We start from the raw sequence: 20,523 nt of genomic DNA on the forward strand, positions 1-20,523 counted from the left end.
CGTTTAACACCAGGACCGGTCATTACGAATCCTTGGTTATGCCCTTTGGGTTGTGCAATGCGCCCGCAGTCTTTCAGGAATTCATCAACGATGTTTTCCGTGACCTGTTGCAGCAGTGTGTGGTGGTCTATTTGGATGACATCTTGGTATATTCTGAATCCATGGAGGCCCACATTCTGGATGTCAGACGAGTGTTGCAACGGTTACGAGAGAACAAGCTGTTCGGTAAGCTTGAGAAATGCGAATTTCACCGATCCCAGGTAACCTTCTTAGGTTACATCATTTCCGCTGAGGGGTTCTCCATGGATCCTGAGAAGGTTTCGGCTGTCTTACAGTGGCCCCAGCCCAGTGGTCTTCGTTCCCTGCAGCGCTTTTTGGGCTTCGCCAATTATTATCGGAAGTTCATCAGGGACTTTTCCATGCTGGCCAAGCCTCTCACGGATCTGACCAGGAAGGGCAGTAATTCCCAGGTCTGGCCGCTCGAGGCCATCCGAGCTTTTGAGGCCCTAAAGTCCGCCTTTGTGTCGGCTCCGATTCTGTCGCATCCCAACCCTGGGTTGCCCTTTGTCCTCGAGGTGGACGCGTCTGAGACGGGAGTAGGCGCCCTTCTGTCTCAGCGTAGAACACCAGAGGGTCCTCTGCTTCCTTGTGGGTTTTACTCCCGGAAACTGTCTTCCGCGGAGTGCAACTATCAGATTGGTGACAGGGAGTTATTGGCCATCGTGCAGGCCCTTAAAGAATGGAGGCACTTGCTCGAGGGTTCGGTGGTTCCGGTTCTCATCCTGACGGACCACAAGAATCTGACCTACCTTTCTGAGGCCAAGAGATTGACACCATGTCAGGCCAGATGGGCTCTGTTCTTGTCACGTTTTAATTACGTGGTCTCCTACCTACCCGGTTCCAAGAACATCAGGGCGGATGCCTTATCACGGCAGTACTCCGAGCTGTCCAGGGAGGAGTCGATTCCGACTTCGGTCATACCTCCGAATCAGATCCTGGCCGCCATTCGCACCAGCCTGACCTCTCCCCTGGGTGAGCAGATTTTGGCGGCTCAATCTGGTGCTCCCTCTGGGAGACCCAACGGCAGATGTTTTGTGCCTGAGGAGTTGCGCACTCGGTTGTTGCGAACCTACCATAACTCCAAGACCGCGGGGCATCCTGGAAAGAATCAGCTGTCCTGGGCTGTTTCACGTCTGTTCTGGTGGCCTTCCCTACGTTCCGACATCGCCGCATATGTAGCGGCATGCTCCGTTTGTGCCCAGAGTAAGTCCCCTCGGCACCTTCCGTTGGGCCTTCTGCAACCCATAGCCACCGGGGAGCGCCCATGGTCACACCTGGGGATGGATTTCATTGTGGACCTCCCTGCATCCCGAGGCCATACGGTCATTCTCATGATTGTGGATCGGTTTTCCAAAATGTGCCACTGTGTTCCTCTCAAGAAGTTACCCTCTGCACAAGAGTTGGCCACGATTTTTGCCAGGGAGGTCTTCCGGTTGCACGGTTTGCCCAAGGAGATTGTGTCGGATCGGGGGAGTCAGTTTGTGTCCAGGTTCTGGCGCGTCTTTTGCTCCCAGTTGGGGATTCATCTCTCCTTCTCCTCGGCCTACCACCCTCAGTCCAATGGGGCCGCAGAACGATCCAATCAGGCCTTGGAGCAATTCCTTCGTTGCTATGTCTCCGATCACCAAGACAATTGGGTTGACCTCCTGCCTTGGGCTGAGTTTGCCAGGAACACGGCGGTGAACTCTTCCTCTGGGACGTCTCCCTTCATGGCCAATTATGGGTTCCAACCTGCCGTGTTATCGGAGGTATTCTCTCCCCAGGATATTCCGGCTGTGGAGGATCACCTTTCCGTCCTACGTGCTTCTTGGGTACAGATCCAGAAGTCCCTTGAGATCTCTGCGCAGCGCCAGAGACTCCAGGCTGATCGCAGACGAGCGCCTGCTCCTTCCTACCAGGTCGGAGACCGTGTATGGTTGTCCACCCGCAACCTCAACCTTCGAGTGCCCACTCCCAAGCTGGCGCCTCGCTTTGTTGGTCCCTTCCGAGTGCTTCGCAGGGTAAACCCGGTAGCCTATGCCCTTGCGCTTCCTCCTGGCATGCGGATCTCCAACGTGTTTCATGTCTCCCTGTTGAAGCCACTGGTGTGTAATTGTTTCACTTCCTCGGTTCCTCTGCCTCGTCCGGCCCAAGTGGGCAATCGTGAGGAATATGAGGTGAGCAATATCCTGGACTCACGCCTGGTCCGCGGTCGGTTGCAGTTTTTGGTCCATTGGCGTGGTTATGGTCCAGAGGAGCGTTCCTGGGTTCCCTCCGCAGATGTCCATGCTCCTGCCTTGCTCCGAGCCTTCCACGCACGCTTCCCTCAGAAACCGTTTTGTGCTCGGAGGAGGGGCCCTTGAGGGGGAGGTACTGTCATGGTCTTACCTTCTTGCTGTTCTCTTTCGTTTGACATGTGCTGGCGGCCATCTTGGTTTCTGGGTTTCTTGTAGCCTTCCACCCTGCGGCTCCTCCTTCCCACTGGGAGGAGCTGGATGCCTAGCTCATATATATAGGAGGTCTGTGGCTTCAGTTCCTTGCTTGGTCCTCTTGTGTTCACATGCTTCTAAGACTGCTGCTGCTTCTGGTTCCTGATCCTGGCTTCGTCTGACTACCCTGCTGGTTCTTGATCCTGGCTTCGTCTGACTACCCTGCTGGTTCCTGATCCTGGCTTCGTCTGACTACCCTTCTGGTTCCTGACCTCTGGCTTCGCAAAGACTCTGCTCGGTTTCACCGTCCGTTTGGACTTTTGCTTTACAGCTTTATTTTCAATAAAGCCTTCTTATTTTCACTTATCTCTTGTTGTACGTCTGGTTCATGGTTCCGTGACAATCCCGCTGTAAGGTGTGGACTCCATTCTGTGTTTTTAATGAATTGTATTTAATAAAGATATATTTTTTGCTTACAATATGGTCGTTTGCAGTTATATGACATGGGCATACACATTTTTGCTGTAGGTTTTGTATTTAATTAGTGTGGCTCATGTAGTTCGCATTATAGGTTGTGTACAGTATATAATATGTGACATAAATAAGGGATAAAGACTAAAAGTTATTAATTGGTGAGTGATAAAAACAATTTAATGACAGAAGGGATGACCCCCAAGATCCGGTATTATTTGATATAAAGTGCTAGTGTAAGTACATATGGCACTATAAGATGCCTGCATGTGAATATAGGAAGAAGGTTTATAGTTAATTTTCATGTAAAGGACATTGCCAATTCAGTGTACTGTAGTATACAGTTGTTCTGTCTGGTTTAGTATTCAAATACACTTATTGGGCGAACTGCTGGTTAAACTGGAGTAGAGAAGATGTTACCTTGCAGTGAACAGCTGGTCTGGAGGCACGATCGATGCTGGTCGGCACGTGGAGCATTCGCTGTACACACAGCGTGCACTTTAGTGCCGGAAGAAGAGGAGAAGGTGTGGGCATCGGCAGACACCCTGATTGGAGGGAGTTCCGCTGGTGGGCGGGGTTATAGCACACTGGTGTGTTGTGCGCTGAGACAGTAACGGGGCGGTAAAAGGATGATTGTACTGAAAATAGACCGGGGTTTTGGCAATGACAGAGAGAGTTGATGGAGGATAGAAAGAACCATGATCGTATGGTTGTGACAGGGGAAATTGATGAGGGGTAAGGAGGGGGGTGGAGCGATGGGGTAAAGATTTCAATGAACAGAGTGAAACAAGGTTTAAGCCTACCCAATGAGGGGGTATATAATAAAGCTGGGAGTGAAATGGTGTTAAATGTATCAGTATACTTGAATAAAAGTGAAATACTATCTGTAGACAAGGTGTGATGGACCTGGGAATGATGTAGTAAGACATATACCAATGTACACATTAGGAAATTGTGAGACCGATATTCTATATATGGATGAGAAATGTAATAAGGTGTGATGAAAAGTGAAATGAGCTAGACTGAATGCCGTGGATATCAGACAAATGGGGGTGATGGGGGGGATGAAGTATGAGGGTGGGGTGAGGGAATAATGGTGAGTGAGGAAGGGTATAGAAGAGGGTGTGGGTCGAGTGGGGAGCCTGCTAGATAAACTGCTTGGTTGGCAAATGTGTTAAAAAACACTTGTTCTCTAGGCTGCCATTTAAACCATAAGGTTCAAGGGTCTGCAGCTTGAAGATCCAAAACATCTCCCTTTTTTGTAGCGTCCTGATCCTATCTGGATGGGTATCATCAATTTGTTCAATGGGTGTATGGTGAGCTTGGAAGGGTCCTTGTCATGGGTGAAGAGGAAATGCCGAGACACGCTGTGTTTCTGGAAACCGCATGTAATATTCCACTGATGTTTATTCACTCTCTCTCTAAGGCACTCGATCGTGCGACCCACATACTGTAGGCCACATTCGCATTCCACCAAATAGACAATGTATGAGGATGAGCAATTCAGGAGGTGCTTGATGGGGAATTCTTCTCCCGTTGTGTTGCTCCGGAAGGTTTTTATCCGTTTAGAAATGCAAGTACAGCATTTACATAGGGTATGGCCGCATTTGTAGCTGCCCATACAACCAGAAGAAACTCTTGTGGTGGTTGTTGACAACAGTGTTTTCTTCATTAGTCTACAAGGTGCCAGTATGTTCTTCAGGGTTCTTGCTCTTCTGAAGGTCATCTGTGGTTTGGACCGAATGACAACCTTAATGTAGGGATAATTTTTTAGATATGCCAATGCTTTGCTAGGATGCTCCTCAGAGCTCATGGTTAATATTGTAGGTAGTGATGATTGCAGATCTGTACTTTTTAACGTTCCCTGCTTCTTCGGACTTGTCTTTCGTAATTAGGTACTCGTCTTGGCTTTGTTGGCTGGCCCGCAAAAAAGCCCCTTCAATAATGGGGTATTTCTTATTGGAGAATCTTGACTGTAAGATTTAGCTTTGCTCAGTGAAATTACTAGTAGTGGTACAATTTCTTTATTAGCCGTTTAAATTGACTAAAATGTATATTATCCTTCCATTTTTTGTAGTGCACACTCCTTTAATCCAAATAGCTGTTGCCATCAACTTTTTTGAATAACGTCTTTGACATGATAGTTTCATTGTCTGCATATAAGATTAAATCCAGATATTCGATGGATGCAATTGAGTTGTTTGCTGTGAAACTGAGATTCCACGTGTTGGTGTTGAGGTGAGAGATAAATGCATGAGCTTTTTCATGGTTGCCCCTCCAGATGAGGATTAGATCGTCTATATAGCGTTTGTAAAAGACGATCTTGTCCTTCCAGTGGTGCTCACCATAGATGTATTCTTCTTCAAAACAGCCCATATATAAGTTTGCAAAACTCGGTGCGAAGCGCTTCCCCATCGCGGTCCCCTTCCGCTGTCTATAGATCTGACCCTCAAATGAGAACACATTGTGTGTGAGAATAAAATGGATTGCATCCGAGATAAAAATTCTATGTCTTGGAGAGATATCACAATCAGTCTCAAGATAATAGCGAGCTGCGTTAATTCCGGGCTCATGTGGGATGTTAGAGTATAATGCAGCGACATCCATTGTTAGCCAACTGTAGGTTGATTCCCACCTGATTTCCTTTAATAATTAAATAAGTTTTGAACAGTCCCTTAGATAGGAGGGGAGGTTTAAAACGTGTTTCTGTAAAACAATGTCCACATAATGGGAAAGGTTGCTGGTTAGTGAGTTAATACCAGAGATGACGGGTCTTCCTGGTGGATTATTAACGTCTTTGTGGATCTTTGGTAAATGGAAAAATAATGCTGTGTTTGGGTGGTCTATTGTAATGTATTCCCTTTCCTTTTTGGTTAGGATGTGGTCCTCCTCTGCTTGTTTCAGTAGGGTGGTAAAGCTCTTGTTATCTTCTAAGAGTGTCTGTGCAGGTTCTCATTTATCCAGGTCATGGTATATCTGTAAAGAATAAATCAAGGCAACTGGACGTACTGTAGATTTCTTGAAAATGTTTCACTCGTTTTCCAACGAGCTTTCTCAATTCTGAGTGACTGTACAATAATTCTCTGGGAATAAATATGTAACTGAATCAACATCTAGTAATTATACCCAGCATGGGGTCAGAGGTCATTATACCCAGCATGGGGTTAAAGTTGGTTCACCCAAATGGTTCACCCAAAAGACCCAACGCCTAAACACAAGATGGACAACATTGTGTACGCAGTCCATTGCAATGAGGAATGCTCAGAACTGTATATCGGCGAAACAAAACAACAACTACATCAGCGTATGGCTCAGCATAGAAGAGCCAAAACCTCTGGTCAAGATTCAGCCGTGTACTTACATCTAAAAGAAACAGGTCACACCTTTGAAGACAGTCAAGTACGTGTTTTGGATAAGGAGGCCGATTGGTACAAACGAGGTGTGAAGGAGGCCATCTATGTAAAAATGGAGAAGCCAAGCTTAAATAGAGGCGGGGGGGTTAGACATCTATTGTCTGCCACATACAATGCTGTCTTGACACCTTTTTCTGGGAAGTCTTTATCACCTACTGACTCCAATTAGGATAATGGAATCAACACATTTGACCCCATGCTGGGTATAATGACCTCTGACCCCATGCTGGGTATAATTACTAGATGTTGATTCAGTTACATATTTATTCCCAGAGAATTCTTGTACAGTCACTCAGAATTGAGAAAGTTCGTTGGAAGAACGAGTGAAATGTTTTTAAGAAATCTACAGTACGTCCAGTTGCCTTGATTTATTCTTTACAGATATCTTCTATGAGTGGATTATAGGGGAGAGGTTCACACTAGATCTCCCAAGATCCTATTTGCCTCCCTCACGTAATCGTCTCTATTCTGTAGTACTATTCCACCTCCCTTATCTGCATTCCTGATAACGAGGAGGTCGTTGTTGTTCAACTCATCTAGTGCGTCCTTTTCGTCTTTCGTTAGGTTATTCTTGGTTTTATTAGCCTTATTCATATTTCTCGCATCTTCAGATACTAAGGAGAAAGAAGTATTAATTTGATTCCCTTTGTGGTGGGTGGGATTAAACATTGATTTTGGTTTTAGGTCGGTATAAGTGGTGGGTGTAGGGTTCCTATATCCTGGGTTGTCCTCCTTTGCGCTGGTGTTGGGTCGCCTCGTTTCATTCGCAAAATGCATTTGGAGTGTGAGATTTCTAATGAAAGTATTGAGGTTGACAAAGAGCTCAAATTCATTGAATTTTTCGGCAGGGCAAAAAGATGAGCCCTTCTGTAGAACAGATGTTTGGGCCGAAATGAGGCTAAATTCAGAGAGATTGAATATTTTTACTGTCAAATGTTTGTATACTTCTTGGGACTCTAGGGATTCCGTGTGTTCCTCTTTGTATCTCTTGTTTTCTTTGACTTTCCGGTTTGTTGATCGCCCCCTCCGCCCTCTTTGGCATTTTTTCTTTTTACCCCCTTCTGTGTCTGTCCTGTCATGGGTTTGAAGAAATCTGTTATCATTGTACTGGTTCCTGTGGGTTGTCTCAGAACATATGTGGCTTGTGGGGTCAAAGCCCCGGAAGCGGTAAAAAAGACACCGAATGATTGATGGTATAATTGGGAGATGTATGGGGCTCCTCTGCAGTACTTGTGTTGTGCAGAGTGAGTAAGGAATCTTCAAAAGTAGGAGAGTTGATCCCAGTGGGGTTGGAGGCCACCAATATTGATGGGAAGGAAGTGGGAGGTAAATTGAGGGGACATCCTTGTGGAAAGCTGAAGGGGGACATGGGCGGGGACAATGGAGTGGAGGGTTCAGCGGACGACATCACTCGTACTGGAGTGCCTGATGATGAAACAGTTACAGTGGGGGAGGGGCACGGCAGGGCTGAGTCTGTCCTGTGGTTGGGGGAGGGGGGAGACAACTAGAGTGGTAGGTTTGGAGGAAGGCCCACCGTGAATGGATTGTGTCGTTTCCGGAGTGCCTGGGTAAGAGAAGGAGGCGAAGTAGACTGGGTCGAAGTGGGTTGGACTGTGGGTGGGACGTGAATGGTGTTTAGTCCTCTAAATGGGAGGATTACTACGGTATCTCATGTACGTTTGGGAGTAATGGGAAGAGGGTTTGGCCCGGGTACTGGACATGCTATGATCCACAAATGCTGTGGGGATGTTGGGACGGTTGGTGGTAGTGGAGTGTATGTGGGGTCTCTTCTTTAGCCAGTACTTGACTTCATCATTCAGAAAATCAGATCTATTTCTAGATAGTTTGGGAGATTTTTTATTGATAATATCGCGCTCATGCTGAAGTAAACGACTAGTTATTAATCTGTCATATTTGAGATAATCTGTCTGCTTATTAAATTTGGTGAGATGACTGGCTTGTGAGTGGATTTGGTTTTTGACGGTATTACACAGTGATTCTCGTTTAGCACATAATGGTATCATCATTCCCCTAGCACATTCCAACATGTAATTATCCCAATTTTTTGTAAAGTCCAAATCATTCTTAAATGGACTCGAATCTCAGGCGTAAGCCGTGTGGGACCAAAGATTCCTTGAGATATATAATTTAAGCAAGATCAGGTCAAGATGATGCTAGATTTCCTCTTTGAGAACAGATTCAAGCTGGAAGAAGAGGCCAGCTAGTTCCTTAGAGCTGATAGCTTGTTCCAGGGAATCATCTTTCCCAAGGTCTTCACAGGGTGGACTAGTGGTCTCATTCACTGTCCATATATGTGTAACTTATGTAGAGATGGAAGAACAGGAACACCAGAGACGACCTCACACCAGTTCAACAAAACCCAAATGAAGCTATCTACTGCATAGTCAGAATGGTGGGGTCAGACTGTAAAGGGTAGAAGTGATGGCCACTGAGCAACAGCTGAGAAAAGGGAAGTGGGCATTAACCCCATCAACACTGAATAAAGAGAAATGAAAGATGCTGTTAGATTCCTCCACGCTCAGCCAGTTTCTCTGATCACCTGACACCAGTCACCTGAGGCACTGTGACAATATCATTGTCTGTGAGAAATTGGTCACGTAAGTATGGGAAATTAATTGTAATTAATCATTGGAGACTCATATGTTATATATTATCAATTATGTATCTTTTTATAGATGCACTTTATTTTTAGTGCACCTTATTATGCATATGCACTTTAATGTTGAGGACATTGGTCCTGTTTAGGAAGGGCTAATTATTATGATATCAGCGGTAATCTTGGGTATGTTATATCTAGTAGAGATTGCCGCGGATATGGTGGTACATCATATGTCCTTTTGTTATGTTGCTCTCGAGATTTGGGAAATATATTCCCCCCTCCTGCCTCGTGAATGTTATGGGCATAATAGCCCTTCTTTTGAAAGGTGGCAACAACATCTGCGACAATCCGCCCCACATTGAAAGTTACCAGGAGCCTTCCAGGATGAGGACGTAGGTCTGTGCTGTTTAATGGCGGCAGACCCGCCCCTCCTGATGTTTAGGCTCAGTTCCCTGGTTACCCGCACCTCCGAGATGGTGAGTCATGTGACAGGATGGATCAAGTGACCGCTGGCAATCTCGTGAGATCTGGTTGCCATGAGAGGAGAACTGGGAGGCGCAACGATGGCTTATTTGAGATATCCATTATGGAACTACAGGTGAAGGACATTTATACTTGATTATGGGAGGCAAACAATCGCTGGATGGGGTATAAGAGGAAGCGAGGCGAAATGCGCATCAGGGTTGGCGTTCTACCTCTTGCCCGAATTTCCGGTAATTCTCACCCTCTATTTTCTCCCAAAGATACACAAGGACCTTTTAGACCCACCCGGAAGACCGATCCTCTCAGGAATCAATAGTCTCAATGACGCTGTATGCAAGTATGTAGAATTCTTCCTGCATCCATTGGTGGAAAGTTTTCCCTCATACTTGAAAGATACAACGGATGTATTGAAGAAGGTGGTAGATATCCATTTGGAGTCAAATATGATCATAGCGATGTGCGATGTTGAATCGCTGTACATTTCCATCAGACACCAAGATGGACTCAAGGCAACAGAATTCTTTCTGCATACTACAAATATGGGTAAGAGAAAATGTGATTTTATTTTGTCCCTTTTGGAATATATCCTTACTCACAATTTCTTCCTTTTTGGGGGGTCCTTTTTCCTACAGCTCCAGGGTACAGCAATGGGGGCGTCTTGTGCGCCCTCATATGCAAATTTATTCCTCGGGCTGTGGGAGAGGGAGATCCTCCAGACCGTTTCCCTGCCAATGGTGGATAGGGTCCAATATTGGGGATGTTATATCGATGACGTATTGATCATTTGGCAGGGGACAGTGGAGGAATTTGGACAGTAAACAATAATGACAAAAATATAAAACTTACCTTTAAAGTGGGTCGGACAAACATGGAATTTCTGGATGTGACCTTCCAGGTGGATTCACGGGGACAAATTAGAACAAACCTATATAGGAAAGAGACAGCTGTTAACGCATTATTGTATACGAAATCCTCTCACCCCGGTAACTTGATTAAGAACATACCGGTCGGTCAGTTCCTGCGAGCATGTAGGATCTGCTTGACTGATGAATTATTTGAATTGCAGGCAGAGGATCTTCGCCATAGATTTCAACAAAGGGGATATGGAGTACGGTATATTGAAAGAGGCTACCAAAGGGCACGGCTGTCGAAAAGAGGGGACCTTCTTCACAAAAAAACAGGATTCAGAAGAAATAAGATTCATTACAGGATTCAACTCCAAGTGGAAAGACGTACGTCAAGCCATGGGAAAGTATTGGGAGATACTCAAGAGTGACCCCCAATTACAACATGTTGTGTCCCCACATCCATCAATAACTTACTGACGTGCCAGGAATTTGAGAGATCATTTGGTTCAGAGGCACTATGTCCGCAAAACACCGGGGCTCTTTGGAACAAAGGGGATCCCGTGAGGTAATAAAGAATGTGGAAAATGTGTAGCATGCGCCAATATGCAAAGGGCAACCAACTTTTGGAATTCGATACAGGATAGGGAATATAAAATCGCACACCCATTAACATGCACTGCAGTGGGTGTGATCTATTGGGCAATATGCCCATGTAACCTAATCTATGTTGGACTAACATCAAGACAATTTAGGAGAAGGATTAGGGAACATATACTCTCTAGTGAAGCAGCAAAAGATGAGGAGGATGTGACACAATTAAAAACCCTGGCAAGGCACTTTAAGGAGAGAAACAATTTGGATGGATCCCTCCTGAAATTTAGGGGCATAGATAGAGTTCTGATATCCCCAAGAGAAGGGAATTGGAAGAAGATTTTGCACCAACAATGGACAAAGTGGATTTTTTTTTCTAAACACAGTGGTACCACATGGGTTTAATGAGGGCAATAGTTTTGCCCCATTCCTTTAGGGAATCAGTATTCCATATATGTGCTCAGCTTGTTCTGTGGTGACCTGGGGTTGTTGCTTGACGTATAAACAGACGCTTATGTTTTTAACTGATATTGATTTTATTTTTAGTTATAATGGTATCATTTTTAACTGATTTATGAATTTGTGATACCTTGCTGTCTAATCCATTTTGATATATGTTTCAGAAATACATCCATTGACTGCCTTTTTGTCATCCTGAATATTGATGCTCTCTTATGAAGAATAGTTACATTATCATCCTTCACATTGCCTTATAATATTATTATCATTATCGATCTTAGAATTATATTTGGACTGGCGCCTCCAATGGGGTTTTATAGAAATATGAAATAGGGCTAGGATTGTGCTATTTTTTTCTTAAATTGTCCTCAACCTTGTTGCACTGTTACTGCATTTCACTTAAGCACCGGCACTTTCGCACTACTGCACCTTCACTTTGTGTGTTTTCACGGTTTTAATTTTTAATTTTAATTTTTTCATTGCATATCAATCTCTGTGAGAAATTGGTCACGTAATTATGTGAAATTAATTGTAATTAATCATTGGAGATTATCAATTATGTATCTTTTTATACATGCACTTTATTTTTAGTGCACTTTATTATGCATATGCACTTTAATGTTGAGGACATTGGTCCTGTTTAGGAAGGGCTAATTATTATGATATCAGCGGTAATCTTGGGTATGTTATATCTAGTAGAGATTGCCGCGGATATGGTGGTACATCATATGTCCTTTTGTTTTGTCACGCTCGAGATCTGGGAAATATATTCCCCCCTACCCCTCGTGATTTTTATGGGCATAATAGCCCTTATTTTGAAAGGTGGCAACAACATTTGCGATAATCCGCCCCCCTTTGAAATTTACCATGGAACGGGAGCCTTCCAGGATGAGGACGTAGGTCTGTGCTGTTTAATGGCGGTGGACCAACCCCTCCTGATGTTTAGGCTCGGTTCCCTGGTTACCCGCACCTCATGTGACAAGATGGATCATGTGACCGCTGCAATCTGGTGAGATCTGGTTGCCATGAGAGGAGAACTGGGAGGCGCAACGATGGCTTATTTGGGATCTCCATTAAGGAACTACAGTTCAAGGGCATTTATACTTGATTATGGGAGGCAAACAATCGCTGGATGGGGTATAAGAGGAAGCGAGGCGAGACGCGCATTAGGGTTGGTGTCTCCTCCAGGTCCCTGCTCAGTATTTGTTACTCTGTTTACCTTGCAGTATTTTCATTATTAGTTTTTTTGTTTGGTTAGTATGGTTTATGCTTTTAGGTCTAATTGGGAATTAGACCATACCTCGGCAATTAGTCATTGTGTTATGCAAGGTCTTGTACAGGGTTGTGGATGTTTGTCCGTTTTGTGAGGTCAATCATTGACAATTTTTTCGGACTCCGACAGACATAGCATTTCCAAGTTTACAATACATGATCCAGTGAACTTTGGGGGGGTACATGCTGCTACAGTACTTCATGTATTGCTGCTTATTTTTAAGGACGTTATTTATTATGTTTTGAATGAATAATTGACTAATAAACTATGATGTTATATTATATATGTGTCCTTGTATAATTGGTGAGTCTTTGTGGAATATCACACATATTGAACTATTCACAATTTGCTCTAATTGGAAGTTCTAAGTTCAAAATATACCAACATTTTTGATTCACAACTGAAATCTAAATGTTTTTGGCAGCGCCCAGGTGTATAAAAAAATATAGGTCAAGCAGTGCTCCCAGGGAAAGGAGACATGCAGATTATCTCTCTTTTTTCAAGTATCTTTTTATTAATTTTTCACAGAATAAAGAAACTGACAGCTGGTAGAGATATAGGTTTGCGCAATAAAACAATAGAATACACTTATAACATTAATGTATCATTCTGTTAGGTTACCCCTCGTAAAAACAGATTGGGAAGGTAGAGAGGAGTATTCTAACTAGAGAAGACTTGATCTGACTCAGTTTCTAAAAAAATGACAGTGACTCCGAATATAAACCTTAGAGTCAAAACAAAATACAAAGAACGGGAGAGGGTAACAGGAATGCAAGAAAAGGGGAAATAGGGCAAATGGGAAATTGGCATTAGTGTTGCTAAGGGCATCATGGAGTTAGCCTCTGAGAGTTTATTAAGGAAGGGCATAGTTTTCAGGTAGGATATCCAGGCTGCCCAAACCTTTAAGAAACTGGAGTGTGACTAGTGTTGAGCGCAAATATTCGAAAAGCTATTTTTTTTTGAGAATATCGGCACTTCGAGAATTTGAGAATATTTATAATATAGTGCTATATGACGAATATTCATTTTATTTTATTTTTTAACAGTACATATCAGGTGATCATCCCTCCCTTCTTCGAGCTTGTGGGCCAATGAGAAGGCTTTGTCACAGCTTAGCAACATCCCTAGCAACCAATAGAAAAGTTGCATACTCCACGCCGGTATTTTGCTCGCATTACGCGAATAATACAATGCCGATGCTGCAGTGAATAGAAACCACAACATCTGAGTGGTTAGACAGAGGCATGGGGTTCCTTTTGCTCTTTAATCGTGACTCACTTTTAATCAGCTGCTTATCAGTTGTCATGGCAGTCCAGGGCCTATTGAAGGCCCCCAATATCTTATTACATTCTGCCTCTGTCAGGGTGTAATGGGACACCAATAACATTATAATACACTGTAATGCAGCAGTATTGCAGTATATTGTACAAGTGATCAAGCGATCACAGGCTTAAGGACAAAAATGGTAAAAGAAAAAAGTTTATTAAAGTTTTTAAAATTACAAAGAACCAACAACTATTGAAAACTAAAAACAAACATTTTTCCATTTACCATGTATATAAATCTAAAAAATAAACATAATTGTTTGCCATGTTAGTCTGAACTATTAAGATATTTTGTCAGATTTCTGGGACCCCCACCGATCAGCCGTTTCAGAGGGCGGCTGATGAGCACTGCAGTCTCTTATAGCTCACCAAGCACAGCTCCGTCCATTGTATAGTGGCTGTGCTTTGTATTGACTGGATGAAATCCATCCATTGACTGCCTTTTTGTCATCCTGAATATTGATGCTCTCTTATGAGTACTCTGGCATTGAAGAATAGTTACATTATCATCCTTCACATTGCCTTATAATATTATTATCATTATCGATCTTAGAATTATATTTGGACTGGCGCCTCCAATGGGGTTTTATAGAAATATGAAATAGGGCTAGGATTGTGCTATTTTTTTTTTAAATTGTCCTCAACCTTGTTGCACTGTTACTGCATTTCACTTAAGCACCGGCACTTTCGCACTACTGCACCTTCACTTTGTGTGTTTTCACGGTTTTAATTTTTAATTTTAATTTTTTCATTGCATATCAATCTCTGTGAGAAATTGGTCACGTAATTATGTGAAATTAATTGTAATTAATCATTGGAGATTATCAATTATGTATCTTTTTATACATGCACTTTATTTTTAGTGCACTTTATTATGCATATGCACTTTAATGTTGAGGACATTGGTCTTGTTTAGGAAGGGCTAATTATTATGATATCAGCGGTAATCTTGGGTATGTTATATCTAGTAGAGATTGCCGCGGATATGGTGGTACATCATATGTCCTTTTGTTTTGTCACGCTCGAGATCTGGGAAATATATTCCCCCCTACCCCTCGTGATTTTTATGGGCATAATAGCCCTTATTTTGAAAGGTGGCAACAACATTTGCGATAATCCGCCCCCCTTTGAAATTTACCATGGAACGGGAGCCTTCCAGGATGAGGACGTAGGTCTGTGCTGTTTAATGGCGGTGGACCAACCCCTCCTGATGTTTAGGCTCGGTTCCCTGGTTACCCGCACCTCATGTGACAAGATGGATCATGTGACCGCTGGCAATCTGGTGAGATCTGGTTGCCATGAGAGGAGAACTGGGAGGCGCAACGATGGCTTATTTGGGATCTCCATTAAGGAACTACAGTTGAAGGGCATTTATACTTGATTATGGGAGGCAAACAATCGCTGGATGGGGTATAAGAGGAAGCGAGGCGAGACGCGCATTAGGGTTGGTGTCTCCTCCAGGTCCCTGCTCAGTATTTGTTACTCTGTTTACCTTGCAGTATTTTCATTATTAGTTTTTTTGTTTGGTTAGTATGGTTTATGCTTTTAGGTCTAATTGGGAATTAGACCATACCTCGGCAATTAGTCATTGTGTTATGCAAGGTCTTGTACAGGGTTGTGGATGTTTGTCCGTTTTGTGAGGTCAATCATTGACAATTTTTTCGGACTCCGACAGACATAGCATTTCCAAGTTTACAATACATGATCCAGTGAACTTTGGGGGGGTACATGCTGCTACAGTACTTCATGTATTGCTGCTTATTTTTAAGGACGTTATTTATTATGTTTTGAATGAATAATTGACTAATAAACTATGATGTTATATTATATATGTGTCCTTGTATAATTGGTGAGTCTTTGTGGAATATCACACATATTGAACTATTCACAATTTGCTCTAATTGGAAGTTCTAAGTTCAAAATATACCAACATTTTTGATTCACAACTGAAATCTAAATGTTTTTGGCAGCGCCCAGGTGTATAAAAAAATATAGGTCAAGCAGTGCTCCCAGGGAAAGGAGACATGCAGATTATCTCTCTTTTTTCAAGTATCTTTTTATTAATTTTTCACAGAATAAAGAAACTGACAGCTGGTAGAGATATAGGTTTGCGCAATAAAACAATAGAATACACTTATAACATTAATGTATCATTCTGTTAGGTTACCCCTCGTAAAAACAGATTGGGAAGGTAGAGAGGAGTATTCTAACTAGAGAAGACTTGATCTGACTCAGTTTCTAAAAAAATGACAGTGACTCCGAATATAAACCTTAGAGTCAAAACAAAATACAAAGAACGGGAGAGGGTAACAGGAATGCAAGAAAAGGGGAAATAGGGCAAATGGGAAATTGGCATTAGTGTTGCTAAGGGCATCATGGAGTTAGCCTCTGAGAGTTTATTAAGGAAGGGCATAGTTTTCAGGTAGGATATCCAGGCTGCCCAAACCTTTAAGAAACTGGAGTGTGACTAGTGTTGAGCGCAAATATTCGAAAAGCTATTTTTTTTTGAGAATATCGGCACTTCGAGAATTTGAGAATATTTATAATATAGTGCTATATGACGAATATTCATTTTTTTTTTTTTTTAACAGTACATATCAGGTGATCATCCCTCCCTTCTTCGAGCTTGTGGGCCAATGAGAAGGCTTTGTCACAGCTTAGCAACATCCCTAGCAACCAATAGGAAAGTTGCATACTCCACGCCGGTATTTTGCTCGCATTACGCGAATAATACATTGCCGATTTTCGCAATCAAGAATATAATCTCGAATTCGCAAATTCACGAATATATGACGAATATTCTACAAAATATTAGCAAAATATCGCAAATTCAAATATTGCCCCTGCCGCTCATCACTAAGTGTGACCTAGATTCCCAAGCTGACAGCTTCTCCATATGGTAGATGTGGTTAACTTTATGCAAACACTGCGTTAGTGAGGGTGAAGACGGTTGATTCCAGTGCTGAGGGATTAGGGATTTTGCAGCGTAAGTCAAATATTGAAAAAGTCTCAGTTTAGTGTGAGGGATGTCTTGTAATCTATGTTTAGTAATACAGAGACAGGGGAAGGGGTCTTGTTCAGGGAACACATTTGTATGATCGTCACAAGGATCTCAGTCCAAAAAAGCTGTATGACTGGACAAGACCACCACATATGAAAGTAGGTGCCTTGTGACTGGGCGCATTTCTAACAATGTCAGAGCTGGGATAATTCAGATTAGCTCTTGTACAGCATGCAGTATAGGGGGCTGTACACTTAATATTGCACTGAGTAGCGAGTTTAATTAGATCTAAGCATAGCATTGTGGATGTGCGATCCAGTTCTGTTTTTATCCCCTTGATATATGCATGTTTATTCTTCTTCTTTATTACTGGTATCAGCACTCCTCCCATTTGGCACAGGTGCTTGTAATTTAGCAAGAGTCTGCATATAAGTGGTATTGACCTGCAGTTCCTGATAGTAATGGACATGTTGTGTTAGACAACTGTTCAGATGGTGCAGTACTGCTTGGTGGCATTGGCGGATAGCGGGGTTGCTGTTTGACTACTGGGTCCTGCCGCCCAATAGGGCAGTGCCACGTTGTTACTGCACTGTGTTGCGCCTTTTTTGTCAGAGTAGGTCCCACTCAAAGAGGAAACCTTGGCGTGGTGAGTGGGCTTATGCCTTTTGATCAAAATGTACACTAATGCCTCTTGTACAGCATGCAGTATAGAGGGTTGTACACTTAATATTGCGCTGAGTAGCGAGTTTAATTAGATCTAAGCATAGCATTGTGGATGTGCGATCCAGTTCTGTTTTTCTCCGCTTGATATGTCAGATTAGCTCTCTTCCAAGAGAAATAGAGCTGTCTCTGTATTGCCATCTAGTGGAGGTAACCACCCTCAAATCAATGCTCAGCCTTTCAAAAAAGCCTTGCAACTTGACTAAGGATTTGGCTAAATAAAGCCTTCTCCAAAAGACTCCTCTGCAGACTGCTATTTTGTGCTGACATGTGCTGTGTATATATACAGCAAAAGCCAGAATCGACCGTACAGGGCAAGTTTCTGAGCTGAGCCCACTCCATACCCTGTAGCTGCTGCCTCTGTATTACATCTGACACCCGCTTGCAGTGACAGGGATAGGGGATAAATACAATCCTGGTCATTTAACCTCTCAGATGCTGCAGTGAATAGAAACCACAACATCTGAGTCGTTAGACAGAGGCATGGGGTTCCTTTTGCTCTTTAATCGTGACTCACTTTTAATCAGCTGCTTATCAGTTGTCATGGCAGTCCAGGGCCTATTGAAGGCCCCCAATATCTTATTACATTCTGCCTCTGTCAGGGTGTAATGGGACACCAATAACATTATAATACACTGTAATGCAGCAGTATTGCAGTATATTGTACAAGTGATCAAGCGATCACAGGCTTAAGGACAAAAATGGTAAAAGAAAAAAGTTTATTAAAGTTTTTAAAATTACAAAGAACCAACAACTATTGAAAACTAAAAACAAACATTTTTCCATTTACCATGTATATAAATCTAAAAAATAAACATAATTGTTTGCCATGTTAGTCTGAACTATTAAGATATTTTGTCAGATTTCTGGGACCCCCACCGATCAGCCGTTTCAGAGGGCGGCTGATGAGCACTGCAGTCTCTTATAGCTCACCAAGCACAGCTCCGTCCATTGTATAGTGGCTGTGCTTTGTATTGACTGGATGAAATCCATCCATTGACTGCCTTTTTGTCATCCTGAATATTGATGCTCTCTTATGAGTACTCTGGCATTGAAGAATAGTTACATTATCATCCTTCACATTGCCTTATAATATTATTATCATTATCGATCTTAGAATTATATTTGGACTGGCGCCTCCAATGGGGTTTTATAGAAATATGAAATAGGGCTAGGATTGTGCTATTTTTTTTTTAAATTGTCCTCAACCTTGTTGCACTGTTACTGCATTTCACTTAAGCACCGGCACTTTCGCACTACTGCACCTTCACTTTGTGTGTTTTCACGGTTTTAATTTTTAATTTTAATTTTTTCATTGCATATCAATCTCTGTGAGAAATTGGTCACGTAATTATGTGAAATTAATTGTAATTAATCATTGGAGATTATCAATTATGTATCTTTTTATACATGCACTTTATTTTTAGTGCACTTTATTATGCATATGCACTTTAATGTTGAGGACATTGGTCCTGTTTAGGAAGGGCTAATTATTATGATATCAGCGGTAATCTTGGGTATGTTATATCTAGTAGAGATTGCCGCGGATATGGTGGTACATCATATGTCCTTTTGTTTTGTCACGCTCGAGATCTGGGAAATATATTCCCCCCTACCCCTCGTGATTTTTATGGGCATAATAGCCCTTATTTTGAAAGGTGGCAACAACATTTGCGATAATCCGCCCCCCTTTGAAATTTACCATGGAACGGGAGCCTTCCAGGATGAGGACGTAGGTCTGTGCTGTTTAATGGCGGTGGACCAACCCCTCCTGATGTTTAGGCTCGGTTCCCTGGTTACCCGCACCTCATGTGACAAGATGGATCATGTGACCGCTGGCAATCTGGTGAGATCTGGTTGCCATGAGAGGAGAACTGGGAGGCGCAACGATGGCTTATTTGGGATCTCCATTAAGGAACTACAGTTGAAGGGCATTTATACTTGATTATGGGAGGCAAACAATCGCTGGATGGGGTATAAGAGGAAGCGAGGCGAGACGCGCATTAGGGTTGGTGTCTCCTCCAGGTCCCTGCTCAGTATTTGTTACTCTGTTTACCTTGCAGTATTTTCATTATTAGTTTTTTTGTTTGGTTAGTATGGTTTATGCTTTTAGGTCTAATTGGGAATTAGACCATACCTCGGCAATTAGTCATTGTGTTATGCAAGGTCTTGTACAGGGTTGTGGATGTTTGTCCGTTTTGTGAGGTCAATCATTGACAATTTTTTCGGACTCCGACAGACATAGCATTTCCAAGTTTACAATACATGATCCAGTGAACTTTGGGGGGGTACATGCTGCTACAGTACTTCATGTATTGCTGCTTATTTTTAAGGACGTTATTTATTATGTTTTGAATGAATAATTGACTAATAAACTATGATGTTATATTATATATGTGTCCTTGTATAATTGGTGAGTCTTTGTGGAATATCACACATATTGAACTATTCACAATTTGCTCTAATTGGAAGTTCTAAGTTCAAAATATACCAACATTTTTGATTCACAACTGAAATCTAAATGTTTTTGGCATCGCCCAGGTGTATAAAAAAATATAGGTCAAGCAGTGCTCCCAGGGAAAGGAGACATGCAGATTATCTCTCTTTTTTCAAGTATCTTTTTATTAATTTTTCACAGAATAAAGAAACTGACAGCTGGTAGAGATATAGGTTTGCGCAATAAAACAATAGAATACACTTATAACATTAATGTATCATTCTGTTAGGTTACCCCTCGTAAAAACAGATTGGGAAGGTAGAGAGGAGTATTCTAACTAGAGAAGACTTGATCTGACTCAGTTTCTAAAAAAATGACAGTGACTCCGAATATAAACCTTAGAGTCAAAACAAA

The sequence above is a fragment of the Bufo bufo genome, chromosome 3, assembly GCF_905171765.1.
Source record: "Bufo bufo chromosome 3, aBufBuf1.1, whole genome shotgun sequence".
NCBI lineage: Eukaryota > Metazoa > Chordata > Amphibia > Anura > Bufonidae > Bufo > Bufo bufo.